This window comes from Cyrtonyx montezumae, unplaced genomic scaffold (genome assembly GCF_038088225.1).
Source record: "Cyrtonyx montezumae isolate F1298 unplaced genomic scaffold, pur_monq_1.0 scaffold_3, whole genome shotgun sequence".
NCBI classification, from domain to species: domain Eukaryota; kingdom Metazoa; phylum Chordata; class Aves; order Galliformes; family Odontophoridae; genus Cyrtonyx; species Cyrtonyx montezumae.
In genome coordinates, this window is record NW_027072034.1 from 83,352,721 (window position 1) to 83,366,971 (window position 14,251).

The 14,251-nt window shown below is 44.7% G+C and overlaps 1 protein-coding gene across 2 annotated transcripts in view; it reads left to right on the forward strand.

Moving 5' to 3' along the window:
* Nucleotides 1-14,251, forward strand: part of VANGL1 (VANGL planar cell polarity protein 1) — a 40,176-nt gene that overhangs the window by 12,870 nt on the left and 13,055 nt on the right. The window lies entirely within an intron of this gene.

Below are 14,251 nucleotides of genomic sequence, written 5' to 3' on the forward strand. Positions count from 1 at the left end.
AACTGATAGCTCAACTTCAGGCTGGACACTGGGCTAAGCCCAGCAAAGTGCTTATTTAGAGGCCTTCTCTGCCTCCTTGTTGGAGTAGAGAGGAGAGGCTTCCTCATGTGGCTGAGGCTAGCTTGTGCTCTGTGGTTGCATGGACCAGATGCCCTCTGACAGCACCCCTGCAGTGTGTCACTCTTCAGAGCCTCCTGACTGGCAAACAAGTCCCCTGCATTTACGTGGCAGGGGCTGAAGGAAGTAAATGAGAAAACATTCATATCAGCTTAATGTGCTAAAATGCAGACCACATCTGTCTGTCCCCCCTGTGCAGCCGAGAGTTGTGGAAGAAACCTGAATAAACATTCCTTGGATCAGACTGAGCACTGCCACTCAGATCTGGGTGACGTGTTGGTGACTGTTTGAAATGCTTGCTTTCAGATGTTTGAGCTCTGTTTTTGTGACAAGCAGGGGCTACCTTGAAGGGTGGGGCAAATGGTTATGCCATGGGATGCTTTCAGTGGCCTGGGACTCCTTTTTTTCTGAGGTCAGCAGCTGACTGTGTTTTTGCATTGGCTTGTGTGGAGACTTCTTCTGAAGCAGCCTTAGTGCAGCCAAAATTTCCCAGCAGCTTGAACACTGAAGAATGGTATTTTTAATGAGTACTGGGACACCTGTAGGCACAGGCTATTTGCTTGTTTGTGTTTTTATTTTTTTTGTGATACTTTATTGTACCTGTTGTGGTCCTGATTCATGATGGCATCTGCTTTGTTACTGGTGTTGACCAGTTTGATGGGTCAGATGTATCTAGGAGAGTTTGTGAGCTGTGCAGTCTGCAGGTTTTATACGTGCCTGCTTCAGCCTTTCTCCTGGGGTTAACACTTCATTCCATAGATATGCAAGAGAGAATGGGTGTCTCAGTCTCTTTAGTTCCTGTGTCATGTGAAGATGTCTAGAAATCTCTTCATTCCTGTGCCCTGTCAGCTCTGAATCTGATTTCCCAGACTGTATGTGTACTTAAACATCTGCTCCACTTACCATGTCCAGACCCCTATGGCATGCATATTTATTGCAGATGGAGAGATTAGTGTCTGCTGGTTTAAGTGGATGTAGGAACAGTCTCCAGTTATTAGCTTAGCAATGGAATTGCTTTGAAGCAGATTTAGTGGTTGAAGCTCAAGTCTGGGAGTTGACTCCTGGATGCTGATCCTGGCTTAACAGAAGGGCCTGTCGTGAACTAGATCTGGATGCTACTGGTTCTCCTTTGTAAAATGTGAGGCAGGGCCCCTTTTCTGTAATGAAAGCACACCAGTTGCTTTACCTAAAGGTCAGCTTTGGAGTTTAAAAAACAGTATAATGGCTTCTGGTTTTCTTTTTTTTTTCTTTCTTTCTTCCTTTATTTTTAAACTTGCAAATTCCTTTGTGGTAAGTGGCAGATCCAGGACAGCATTTTAATTTAGAAGTGGAAGGATATGAAGGGAGCTATCAAAGAACTCCCTTGTACTGTGGCTTTGTGCCTTGGGGGTGCCATGGCAATTCTCACAGAAGTGAATTCTGCACAGAGAATTCAATATTTGCATGTGCATACCTTACATATATACACCAAGTGCAGGTTTGGCTTGAGAGGATTTGATGGTTGCTTGGTACCAGACTGTTGGTTTGTGTTCAGAGGAATTAAGATCCTCCTCCTGCCAAAGTCTACTTGTCTGTCTTAATGTATGTAATGGAAATACTAAGTCACAGCTTGAACCAGTGATTGAGCACCTGGTAGGAAGGTGGGACCATCCCAGGGAGGTCAGGTGCATGCAGTGCACCTGAGTGACCAAAGGAGGTGGAGCTAGGATCCACTCCTTCCCAGACCTCATTTGAAGGTTGGTTGCAGAGGTGAGAACATCTCTCTGGAGAACCTTGCCTACCTGAGGACCTAACAGACCTGGAAATAGGCAGTTTCTTTCTTTGTACCTACTGCTTTTGTATCTAAGAAGCTGCAGTGATTGAGGATCTTAAGATCTTGGTGCTCTGCCATCTTATTATGCTTTCTATTGCATTACACCATGTAGGTAATCACCATGTTGTTGTAGACAAAGGATTTATTTGAGAATCAAGGCCTTAATATTTAACAGCAATTCCATTAGAAACTGTGTTCTCTTTACAGCAAGGTTTTGGAATGCCTTGGGTGATGTGAGGGCACCAAGGACTAGAAAATTTGAGATGTATGAAAAATTAATAATTTCTCATTTGTTGTCATGCTGATTGCAATTTTGTTTGTCACGTTGAATCCGAACCAGGTAGAATGTAGGTGCTGCAACAGCATCTTGTGTTGGAGAGTCTTGCCAAGTGTATCTTAAGAATTGTAAGCTAGTGCTGCTTTTTCCTGAGTTTCTGGCAGCTGTGTGACATGTTTTTGAGCTTGTGTTGATTTTACATTCTTGCTTATATAGAGGTAAGATCTGATTGAAGGCTATGTGTCTTCCAGACAGGGAAAGAACACAGTTTCCCTCCATCTCTCTCTTCTGCTGAATGCAAGAGTGGAGAGTTATTTGTGTGCAGATGGCCTAAACAGCTGGACTTAATATGGAGCATAACCCCAGTGTCATAAGATCTATAAGAAATGACTGAAATTCCTGTTTCTGTCTTCTGATGGCTTAGGATTGCAAGGTGTTTGTGCAAAACAAGAGAAATTTGATAATTCAAACACCCTTGTAGCATAATCTTGCAAAGTGTTTCTTGAGTTTTTTACGTACCTGTCCATGAAATGTCATAGACTGCTGCCTTCTACATATGGCTGGTTTGCTTTACTGGAATGTGAGATCTGATGAAGGAGGTGTGTGAAGGTGATGTGTTCAGGAGGACTAAAGAAGCAGCCTTGTGGGTGTGCTGGAGAGATGCGGATGGCTGTGATGAAGTACATGTATGCTACTTGTTGCTACCAGTGGGCTCTTTCCATTTACTGTTGTGTATGCTTGCTTCCCTGCAGCCCTTTTAAAGGGGTCATGGATAGCTTGTGGCCCACTGCCTGGAAGGAGGAAGCGTGCTTCAACAGGCGTAGTAACCTGATTGCCTTCTAAAATCAAAATGTTGTCTCTTTGGTCTGTTCCTTTGTCCTCTGTGCGCTCAGGTATCTCAAAGCTTTGGTCTGTGGAGTCTTCCATCCTCAGCAGTCCAGCGTACTCCAGAGGCTGGTAGTGAGAAGACTCTTGGTACATCTTGTAGAGTTTTGCTTCCTTGACTAGCCTTGAATTGTTTCCATGGCAAAACTGTTGGTATCTCAAATTCTAGGTCTTCTCTAATGTGGCAAAGAGCTGCTAAGTGTGAGAAAAATGAACTGTCTGGGCAAGAAAGGAAGAAAGCAACAGCTCAGCCACTCTTTTGTAAAACTGTGGTTTTGCCAGGTAGAATATGGACTGGATTTTCCACCCTCCTTGGACTCCAGCTGCAGGCATTAAGTTGAATATGCTGAGTTTGATATTCCACTCCACCCCTGAGGGCCCTGGGTCCGGGAGGGTAAGCATATTTGGGAGTAGTTCCCCAAATTCATATTGTAATTAACCTATTAATAGACTGGCTTGGTCCCACCTCCAGCACTTTGGCTACAATTTTTCTTTTGGGAGACTTAGCTGCCAAAATGAGCATTCCCTTTGGCAGTGACTCAGGGTTTGGCGGGGGGAGGTAAAAATTAAATTGGAGTCCCCGTGAACAGAGTGCCAAGTCTCAACTTACTGACTGCTCTACTGCTCCTCGTAGGAGGGGTTGCCATGTGGGGGGAATGCTTTATGGGGGTACAAATGGATGAAGAGATGGGAAGACATGGGGAAGTAAAGCCTGGGAAAATGTAGGAGAGGTTGGGTGGGGATGCTGGCGAGACTTTTGGAAGCAAGAACAAAGGTGGGGAAGGGTGACAGTAGATAACTTTCCTGTTGAAAGGCTGATTGCTTTGCAGTTATGGGGACATGGATGGTATCTATCATCCATAGTTCAGTTCCTTCTGGGTGGCTCAGAAACAATGAGCTAGTTGATGTTCTTTGTCTTTATGATCAAGAGAAGGTTATTACTGAAAAGTAGTTTTTAAAAAAAGTCTGTTAGAGCATTGACCCTGTGTTTACCATCTGCATTTGGATGACTGTCTGCCAAACTGTGGTTTGAAAATCCAAGAAGAGAGCAGCTGCTTCCTTGAAACAGGTGTATGTCTCTGAAGAGCCTGCCCCTTCCCTGCAGGAGTAAGCCATATCTAACTGAGAAATCTTGTGGCTTGTACAAACTCACAAAACAACATAGATGCATAAATATTTTCTGGAAGGGGAGCCTTTCTCTTGGCTGAACGGAGGCAGAGGAGCAGCTGCTCCATAGGCTGTACTTGAACCCTTGTGTTCAGTACAAAATAAAGCTGAAAATAGAATTGTGTGGTGGAAACTGATGATGCTTTTGATCCAGCTGCTTTAGGTTGGTAGTAGGTTGGACCTACTGCCTCTGTGTGCATCCTTTTGTGCCATTGGGGCCATTTTCCCTAGTAAGGTAGTAGATACAGGATTAAGGACTGGAAAGAAGCTTCTTCATACATCAGCCTGCTTTTGCGCATCTTATTTTGTAGCAGCTCGGTGTCATTCAAATTTGTTCCCCCTTATCAAAGGTGAAATTCTTCAAATTAGTAAAATCTGGTCAGCATTTCGACTGTATAGACAACACTTTTCTGGAGTTGTATCCTCGCTTGTCTCTTGGTTGTGCTATCCTAAAATCTCCCTACTTTCTAAAGGGAAAAATTCCATTACATCTTTTGTTTCCGTTTTTGTTTTGTTTTTCTGAAGCATGGAGAAATGTATCAGCTTAACTGTGGGTTTAGGAGACTGGATGTTATTTTGCCTGAGGCAAAAGCAGCTGAAAACCGTGCTGCCTAATGATGAAGGAGCTTCCTAGTGTGCATCTCACTGAATTGGTCATTCAGACTGATTGATCTTATGTGCTTGCAGGCTGCTTGTATTTCCAGTTGGTTGGTCAAAAGTGTGACTGCAAAACATGTTGGTGCAATGTTCTTCTGCCCTTATAAACCTGGCTGGACACTGCCTGGGCTTGCACACTCTTTCCTTCTATCCTGCATGTGCTTTGATTATGTCTTTTTCGTAGACTTCTGTAAGCCCTCTGTTACCAGTGAGAAGCATTCCTCGCTTCGCAATCACACCTTATTCGTGTCATTGCTTTTTGGCAGTATGTGGATTTGTGAACAATTATTTTGAAGGATAAATGCAGGAAGAGTAAAATTTCATCAAAAATCTCCACTGAACACCTTGAGACCTCACTAATTATTGTAGCCACTGCCATTGAACCAGAATGATGTGTTAGTTTCAAAACTAGTGGGATACTTGACCTTGGTTTTATATCTTTTTGTTGCTCTCATTTGTGTGTGTTTTAATAAAAACCATTAACAATTTAAATAAGTTTTGTTATTTATATACATTAACTATGTTATATATTTTATGGGATGTACTCTGAAAAAAATGTCTGATATGTTGCTATGTTGGCCCACAACATCAGAGGTAGATGTTGGTGTGGCAGTAGAAGTTGAGCCTTCACACCAATATTCTGTTACGTGGTATTGCCATGTGACAGATGGCAGCAGAGGGGCAGTCTGACAGAATGGTTTCTGATGTGGAAGTATGTATGAATCAAAAGGGCGTCACTGAATTCCTCCACGTGGAAAAATGGCCCCCACTGGCATTCACTGATGCTTGCTGAATATTTCTGGAGATCAGACAGTGGATGTGAGTACAGTGGTGGTGGGTGGTAGGTGTCAGTAGTGAAGCACCTCCACTGTGCAGATTGTTGAGTGTGTGGCATGCAGGCTCATGTTCACTGCTGCTGAAAATGCACAGCTAACGGTTGTGACTGTGTTGAAAAATAGTATTTTGTAGCTTAGAACTTGCTCTATTAAATAGCGTTATGTGCTCTTTTATGGGTTGTACTTTCCATAGAAATAATTATGGGGCATTATTTTCGGAGCAGCCTTCATAGATGTAACTCAAGACGGTTCCTTTTCACTCAGTCTGGCTACCATGCAAACAAAAGGATTGGATACCCACGCTGTCTAGCCTGCATGATATCAGCCTTCTTTCTCAGTTGGTTTTCTCAGTCCTGAATTCCATGTAAGGAGGCCTGATGAGCATTTGTTTGTCATTCTCCTCCCCTTTCACCCAACCTGATGAGCACCAGCATTAAGTACTCTCTTCTACCAAGAAGTTCTGGGATAGCTGGCTAAATGGGTGTTAATAAAGTAATAAAAAGTGAAGTTACTGAAGAAAGCGAATTATGCTCCAGAGCAGCTTCTTTAGCACTAACAGAGAGGTGTCAGACGTGATGACCTCCAAGCCAGTGTCCCTTGCAGCACTTCATATAACTGGGTGCTTACATCCACCTTTTTGTGGCCTTCCAGTACTTGAAGGGAGTGGATAAACAGGAGGGGGAACGATTGTTTACATGGGTTGATAGTGATAGGACAAAGAAAATGGTTTTAAGGGAGGATTTGGGTTGGATGTTAGGAGGAAGTTTTTTACTTGGGGTGGCACTGGAATAGGTTGCCCAGAGAGGTTGTGGATGCTCCATCCCTGCAGGAGGTCAAGGCAGGGGCTGGATATGGCTCTGAGCAGCCTATCTAGTGGCTGGAGAGCCTGCCCTTGGCAGGGGAATTGAAATTAGATGATCTTTGAGGTCCTTTTCAACCCAGGCCATTCTGTGATTCTATGCTTTCGAGCCCAGCCTGTGTTCTCCGAGGCTGGACTGATTCTCTATGCCTGAATTCCTGGGCTTAAAGAACTTACCCCCAGGAGAACGGTGCCACCAGAGGCAATTTGCTCTTTTGCTGTTGCTGTGAGGATACTGGTGGAACTGCAGAAGCAAATTTTCCAGCAGCCTCTGTAGTGCTGCCTGCTGTTCCGTGCAGAGCAGAGGGAGTTCTGCTTTGATGTTGGAGATGAGTTATGGCAGTGGTGACTCTGTTTTACAAGGGTCTGTCTGATGGTATATAGGGTGTGTTGTCAGTAGAGACTGACGAGGACTTCTTACTTGGGTCAGAGTAACACCTCATTAAGAGGATGTTTATTTGTGACAGTAGTGAACAGCAGACTCCAGTAGTGCCAGATGCTTCTCATTCTAATGGGGGAGCTGGAAATCTGGGATGGACCGTCAGTATCTCTGTGTGCACTGCTCATCTGCAAACTTCTGATGTGGTGAAGTCTGATCAGGCTCTGTTTTTCTTGAAAAGAGCATGGTTTCCTAGCCTCTTGTCTCTGTGTACACTTTTCAGAAGGCCTTATATATGGCTTTACACACAGAGCTGTTCTTCATGTTGATAAAGATGACGGCTCAAGAGACTGAAGGGCCCACAGTCAGTCATCTTGCTATCCCTCTCTTCTTTGATCTTGGCTGCTTTGCTTACTTTTTTGTGCATCCTTCCACTGTGTGCGTGGGGAACCTTATGTGAGGTGCTGCAGAGTTGTATTTCACAAGCCCCAGGTGTGCCAGTAAAATAACAACATAAACGCAAACCCTCGCGAGCTCCTGGGCTGTGCTTTTCAGGACAAACCATGCTGCATTTGCAGTACATGGGCACACAAGCTCTGCTGTATCTTACTGTAAGAGGAGCTTGGAGTTGGGCATAGTAGACCACAGCTCAGGTAAGGGTTGTGTTCTGTTCCTGCGAATGCACCAAGCAGCAGTGGCTGTGGTAGCTCAGGGTGATCGCTACACCCTGGAGCGCTCTCACATTTTTTGAATAGTTAATACCTAAAAAGTTTACAGTCATACTTGTATGCAGAGGGCTCACAGTCAATTATTAATTCCCCTGGCCAGTATGACTTGCTGTAACAGGGTGTTGCTGGGTTTGTCCTTCTGAAAAGGGGTGGTGGTGAGGAAATGCCACTGGTTTCAACTGCAGGGATTTTTCTTCTTCTTGGCTTGTCTTTCAAAACCACCAGTGCCCAGCAGTACAACAGCAGGCTTTCCAGCCTGTCCTGTACTTAAGGCATTTGCCATGTAATTTCTTTCCCCCTGCTGTCTCTGCCCTCCAAGTCGCCAGCGTGTACCACCCACGGAGACAGATGGTCTCCCTAAGCTGCTGAACAAATTTTGTGGCAGTGAAGATGCTTTTATCTTCAAATGCTGGAGAAAAAAAAGTAAGAATCTGCCCCCTCAACCTTTAACAGCCAGTTTTTGTGGTGAACAGTGAAATACAAATATTCTGCAAAGGAATATGCCTTTGGGGAAAAGAAGGAGACTTTGTTTTTGTTTAAAGTGCAAGAAATTAAGAATTTATGGTTCTTGTACAGCATGAACCATGTAATGTTTAAGAAAACTGGAAACTACCTACCCTGAAGGAGTGGGGAAGAGTTAATAAAGAGTTGGGTGGTAATTGAAGATTTTTTGCCACAAATCTGTTGGCAGTATTTTCACTTATAACTTGATTTCCTCCCCCCCGGCAGTCACCTGCATAAGTGCACCTCTAAGCTTAAATTTTGCTTGCACAGTTTAGATCAAGTTAAGTCTTTGGCTGAAGTTTTTGGGAGAACCATTCTGGCAGATAAGCTCCTGTCATGGAAGGAAGGGCTTAAACTGCAGTGTGAAGACTGCTGGCTGGTTTCTGTTCTCTAAAAGACAAAGGTTAATGAAGTTAATGTGCATCCTTTTTGGGTTTGGGTTGGAGATGCTCAGCCTGGAAGCGTGGATTGTGTTCCCACAGCCTCAGAAGTGTTTGCAGAATCTCTGGGTGCTGCTGGCTTTAAAATGAGAAGTTTTGCTTTTGGGCAGAGCTGTGGATTGAATCAGATGCTCCTTGATGTGCAGGGCTTTGCTGGTATCTGGGTGGGCCTCTCCATCTAACCTTAAAGTCCCATTGATGTGCTGGTTTTGGTGCCAGTAAAAGCCTTGAGTGCTTTTTTTCTGTTGTTTCTTTGGAATTAAAAGTGCATTTCTTAGCTTTCATGAAAAAGAAAGAAAAAAACAAATGATCCTTCGTAACTGTTAATGTAACTTGAAGAATTCCTATGCAGTATATACAAGATGTCTATAAGCTCTGGCCTTTCATGTTGCATGTTCAAGCTTTAAGTTATCTTCCGAAAATGTGTCTCTTACAAACTACTTGGTGTACGTGATGGTTCCTGCATTCTTGATTATCTTTCTAGTGGCTCAGGCTAATCAGAGGCATAGCATGCATGCATGATGGGGAGTGGAATCACATTACTGCTTTAGGTGCCTTGGTACCAGGGACTGGAACCGTAATCCAGGGCACTGCTGCTGCAAGGTTTCTCGATGCTTTAGGAGTGGATGCTCTTCGTCTGCATGCAGTGACTGTTTCAGTCTTGAGGCAGAGGGAGTTCTTGATATTGCTTCCAACATCTCAGTTCAGAAGGTGATGTTTCACTTTTTAACATGCCCAAACCAAACGTCTCCCTTTGTCTTAAGACTTGTTCAAAACTCCTACAGTCCTAAGCAACATTGGCTGTCCATGCACTATTAAAAGAAGTTTATTTTAATAGGAAAACCAGGAAAACAAGCTTCCCTCAAACACTTTGTTTTTCAAAGATAAACTGTGAACAGCTGATGCTGTTATCTAATATAGCTTGATGGATGTGAAGAGGGAAGAGGAGATTACCTTTTTTAAAAAACGAAAGTTACTATGTTCTGTGCTGAAATTACATTTGAATGAAATGCTGGTTTAAGAATCTGGGGGAGTTTTGCTTGTGATGGATCTTTTTTTAGATCGTCTTTTAATAAACTCTTGCTTGTAGTTTCTGAGGTAAGAGAACATGGAGAGGACTGTGTAAATGGAGTTTGGTACTGGCAGTTCTGTGCTGGATTACTTATGAATATTGAAGAACACATCTCACCCTTCAGTTGAATAAACATTAGGATGAAAAATGCTGTAAGATGTGCCAGGGGAAGTTCAGGTTGAATATTGGGAAAAGTCTTCTCAGAAAGATTGGTGAAGCAGTGGCACAGGCTGCCCAGGGAGGAGGTGGTATCAGTGTCCCTGTAGATGCCCTGTTGAGGGACATGGCTTAGTGGACATAGTGGGGATAGGTTGACAGTTAAGACTAGGTGATCTGAGGGGTCTTTTCCACCCTTAGTGATTCCATGAAATGCTTGACCTTAGTTTCATATAATTGCTTAAACTGAGTGTCTGATTCTCCCTTAGCCTTCCTGAGGAAACCCTGTCTAGTTGCACAGTGAGCTAAATGGCTGAGCTGGTGTTTATACCTCTGTGCTATCTATATAGCTCTATGGGTTATTTAGTCCAGCTTAACTTTTCAGTCTTTTTAATTATGCTAGTGCTGAAGGTGTGCAAAGGCTTGAGGTGGCAGAAGTTGTGAGAAGAGGCAGAGGGCAGGTGTGGGGATTGTGTCCTCTAAATTTAAGCTGTAAGATTGACTTCATCAGTGTCTGTAGATTGGTCACCAGCCTTTGTAGAATTGGGTAGGGACAACAGGGAGCTACTTGAGCTGTTGTCAGTGGCCTTTCTGTACCTCTATCTGTTGGGTATCCTAACCCATATCAGTGGTGCTATGCAGATGTGCAGGGACAGCTTGGCAGCAGCTTCTTCTAGTTATCTTTTCACTGAAGTTGTCCCTTCATGCTCTTTTCTCTCTACCCTCCTTCCCAAGTTGCCAATTCTCTCAATAGGTAAAGGAAGCCTTTTGCAGCCTTGGTTTTGTGCTGGTGTGAGCAGCCATTAGCTGTTTTTCCCCTAAATAAGCAAGCCTGTATTCTCACTAGCTCCCTTGAGGACTCCCCGTCACTGCAAAACTGTGGCATGGCTGCTTGCTATGCTAAGAAACAATTCTCAGCTGGGGGTACCACTGGCCTCTGAGGGCATGGTATTGGGTTTGGGATGCACCTTTTCTGTCTGAATGCCCTACATCTAATCAAAGGGGATGGAAGGATGAATGCTGCTGTTGTCTCTTGGCTGTATCCACATGGTTCTGCTTGATGGAGTGCTTGAAGCCCCCCAGGCACACCGTTCCACCTGCAGAGAAACCTTAGCAAGAAGGATGCAAGTGGTTTGCCTTGCAGCCCATGCTCTTGGCAACTGGCTGCTGCAGAAGAAGCTCAGCCCTACACAAGGTGCCCTTTCACATGCAGCCCTGCAGCCCTTCCTGATGTGTGCTTGTGGCCAGGCCAAGGTAAGCACTGCAACGTACCTTTGCCACATACTGACAGATTGCCCTTTGCTCTTCTGTGAGGGGCCTGGAAGGGCAGCCCTCCCAGTGACCTGAGCTGACCCCATGCATCCTGAAATTGCATGTGGTGAACTCAGGCATGACTTTGGGCTCAGAAAGTGCTTCAGCCTGTCATTTTTCATGGAAAAATTGTTTGCTGCATCCCATTGGAATTGGATTTCAGGCCCTCTTTTGTTTCTAAAACCCATGTTAGGTTTTTGTAGCTTATCTGTTGTGTTCAGTGGATGTCAGGTCAGAGCTAACAGATATCCCTGTGATTGTGCCTTTCTTGTTGCTGTGTCCTTTGACATGTTTGCTGTGTTATTGAGGAAAGGAAGAGGTGTAGTGCTAGTGCTGTCACCCCAGCATAGTGTCTTGCTTTTTTTAAACCAACTTACTGCACCTTTTGAAGCTTGCCTATAAAGGTGACTGGGGAAAAATGCTTGTGTTTTAAAGACCATTTAACTTGCTGAAATATCAGGCTGGAAAGCCTCTGAGAAGGGCATTGCAATAGGAGCATGCCTGTGGGTTTACTGGGTTTTTATAGCTGCTTGCTCAAACTTAGCACTCTGTACTTCTGTAGCAGCATCTTCGGAGCACTGGCCTGGGAATACTTTTATAGGGCTCTTTAGGGAGGTATTAAATGAGGAGCTTGTTTGGGTCATATCATTTAAAGGAGCAGACTTTTTTTTTTCTAAAATGTTTAATCATACCCTTCTATAAAACCCTATGTTTTAAAAATTCCCATTTCCATACTCACAGCTTCATTTCCAAATAAAAAGGTTATGACATAAGAGCAGCATTTGTAGTAGACTGGCAGTGGTTCTTTCCTTTTTCCTTTATGCTGCAGGTTTTGGCTGGGCTGCTTATGAAGAAGAGGGGTTGGGGGGGATGGGAAACACAACCACCAGGAAACCAACAACCTGCTGTCCTACTCCCATTCAGATGGAAGGCTGTGGGACAAGCTCTCTGTGCTGTGTTTGTGCTTGCATGTGCTCTATACAGACTGGCTGTTTGCACACATTTAAAACAAACTCTGTCCTGGTAGTCTGCTGCCTGCTCCATGGCTGGGGTGAGAGCTGTGCCTACCTGCCTCCTGCCTGAGCCCAGTGGAGACTTCAGTTGTGGTTTTCTTGTTCCTAGGGGCTGTGCTCTTGTTCTCCCAGCTATACCAAATTGAAATGTCTTTGCAGTTATGGTAATTAAAAGGTATTTTTCTACTTGGCTTCCTTGATACAACTGCTGAAGGAGTTCCTTGTCTTGGCATCTCATCTCAGAGGGAGTAAGGATATCTCAGCAACTTGCTATAGATGGACTGTCTGGCTCTGTGTGGAGGGTTGCTGTCTTCAGTTCTTGCTCAGCTTCTCACTGAGGTGCCAGAGCTTCCCAGCGAGCTGTGGCATGTACTTAGCATGTCCAGAGACCTTGGCTTGTTGTGATGTTGTATGTCTGTTTTGCAGCACTTAAAAGATGTTCTTTGGAGGAGGTGAGTCTATGTTGGGAACCGTTTAGTGAAATAACCGTGGGCTTGCTCAGCCCTCAAGGTAGCACAGCATAGATCTCTGACTCTCCCTGTGGAATTTGGATGCTTGGCCTGCCCTGAGCTCTGACGTTGTGGGTTTTGCCTCCATGGAAAGGGTAAGGAAGTTTGTGCTCTGGTAACAAGCATCTTTAGTTCTTTCTAGGTGTGTGTTCAGATCTTTATCTGCTGTAATGCTGTGAGGCGTCCCTGTGCCTTCAGTGGGTAACAGTGTCTCACTGGTGGCTGGTGCAGAGCCATGGCAAGCTGCCCTCATAGCTCAGCAAGCAAAGCGTGAAGCTGCTAAAACCATGTTAGTGACACCACGGCAGCCTTTTAGTGTCTGATGGAAACTGTGAGCATAGAGGCGTGATTTTTAAGCTCTTTTTTTCCCCCCTTTTCTTCTGTATGTCTTCCTACCACTACAGAGGACTCAGTACCATTTTTCCAGGAACCAGCAGCTTCTAAACTTGTGTTCTGATGATGTGAGCAGGCTTCCTTGTGCTCTCAGTGCAGCACTGGCTTGTTTTCCTGGAAGTCCTCTAAAAGGAATTTCAGTTGTTGGTGTAGCTGTGTCAGGGAAGGCAAAGACAAAGCCAAAATACCCTCTGAGTGAGAGAGTGTTGAGACCTCAGATACCAAAATCCCAGGTAGCAACAAGTACTCGAGCAGGTTGCTCACGACTTATCTTTTGATAGGGAAAAGTTGATGGTTGTTGTTGCTTTTGTGTCACGTAGTCCTCTCCTCCACTTCCTTGGAGATCCTGCAGAAGTTAATTCATTGCTGTTTGTTAAGGACTCAGCCTCTCTCTGCTGCCAAATGCCACTGAGGTATGAGCACTGCTGCCGGATCTGCTTGTTTGCTTTCCCTGCTGGCAGCATGCTGTGACACGGCCTTCTTCAGGAGGAGAATGAATAAAAATAATAAAAACAAATGACTTCAAAACCCCCTCAAACTGCACAAAGCACAAAGCAATGAAAGTAGGGTTTTACTGATGCTGCCTTTACAAGGCTGTGATCCTGTGCAAGAGGTCCTTTCTATGCCACAAGTTTTCAAGTCTGAATTGTTGCCTGAAAATGCTTTTCACAGTGTGCTCTGGTATTTTGCTGGTAAGCCCAAATTACATTTGGCTGCCAGATGCTCTTTGCAGGACATAAGGAAGGTCCTTGCTTTGACCGTCCCTAAATGAGCAGTCTGGTATTGAAACTTTCTGTTCCTTCTACCTCTCCCCATTCTTTTGAAATCATGCATACAAGGGGCCTTCGTGTGCTGAAGTGCGGGGTGAATGGAGGCAGTGGGTGGATGCAGTGCTGAGCTCCTCCTGAGACACTTCTGCAGGGAAAGGCCTCTGAGTGCGGGCTGTGGGCCGGCTGCCAGTTCTCTTTACTGGTGGAACTGGTGTGTGGGTGGGGAGGAGGAGGCTGCCACTGAAGCACCTTGTTTGCTATGGCAGCAGAAGGTCTGGCTTCAGAACTACGTTTTGCAGGAGGCACGAGGCTTCCTTAGCTCACTTCTGGGGTCTGCTCTGAGTGCACAAGTGTGCTGGTTTCCT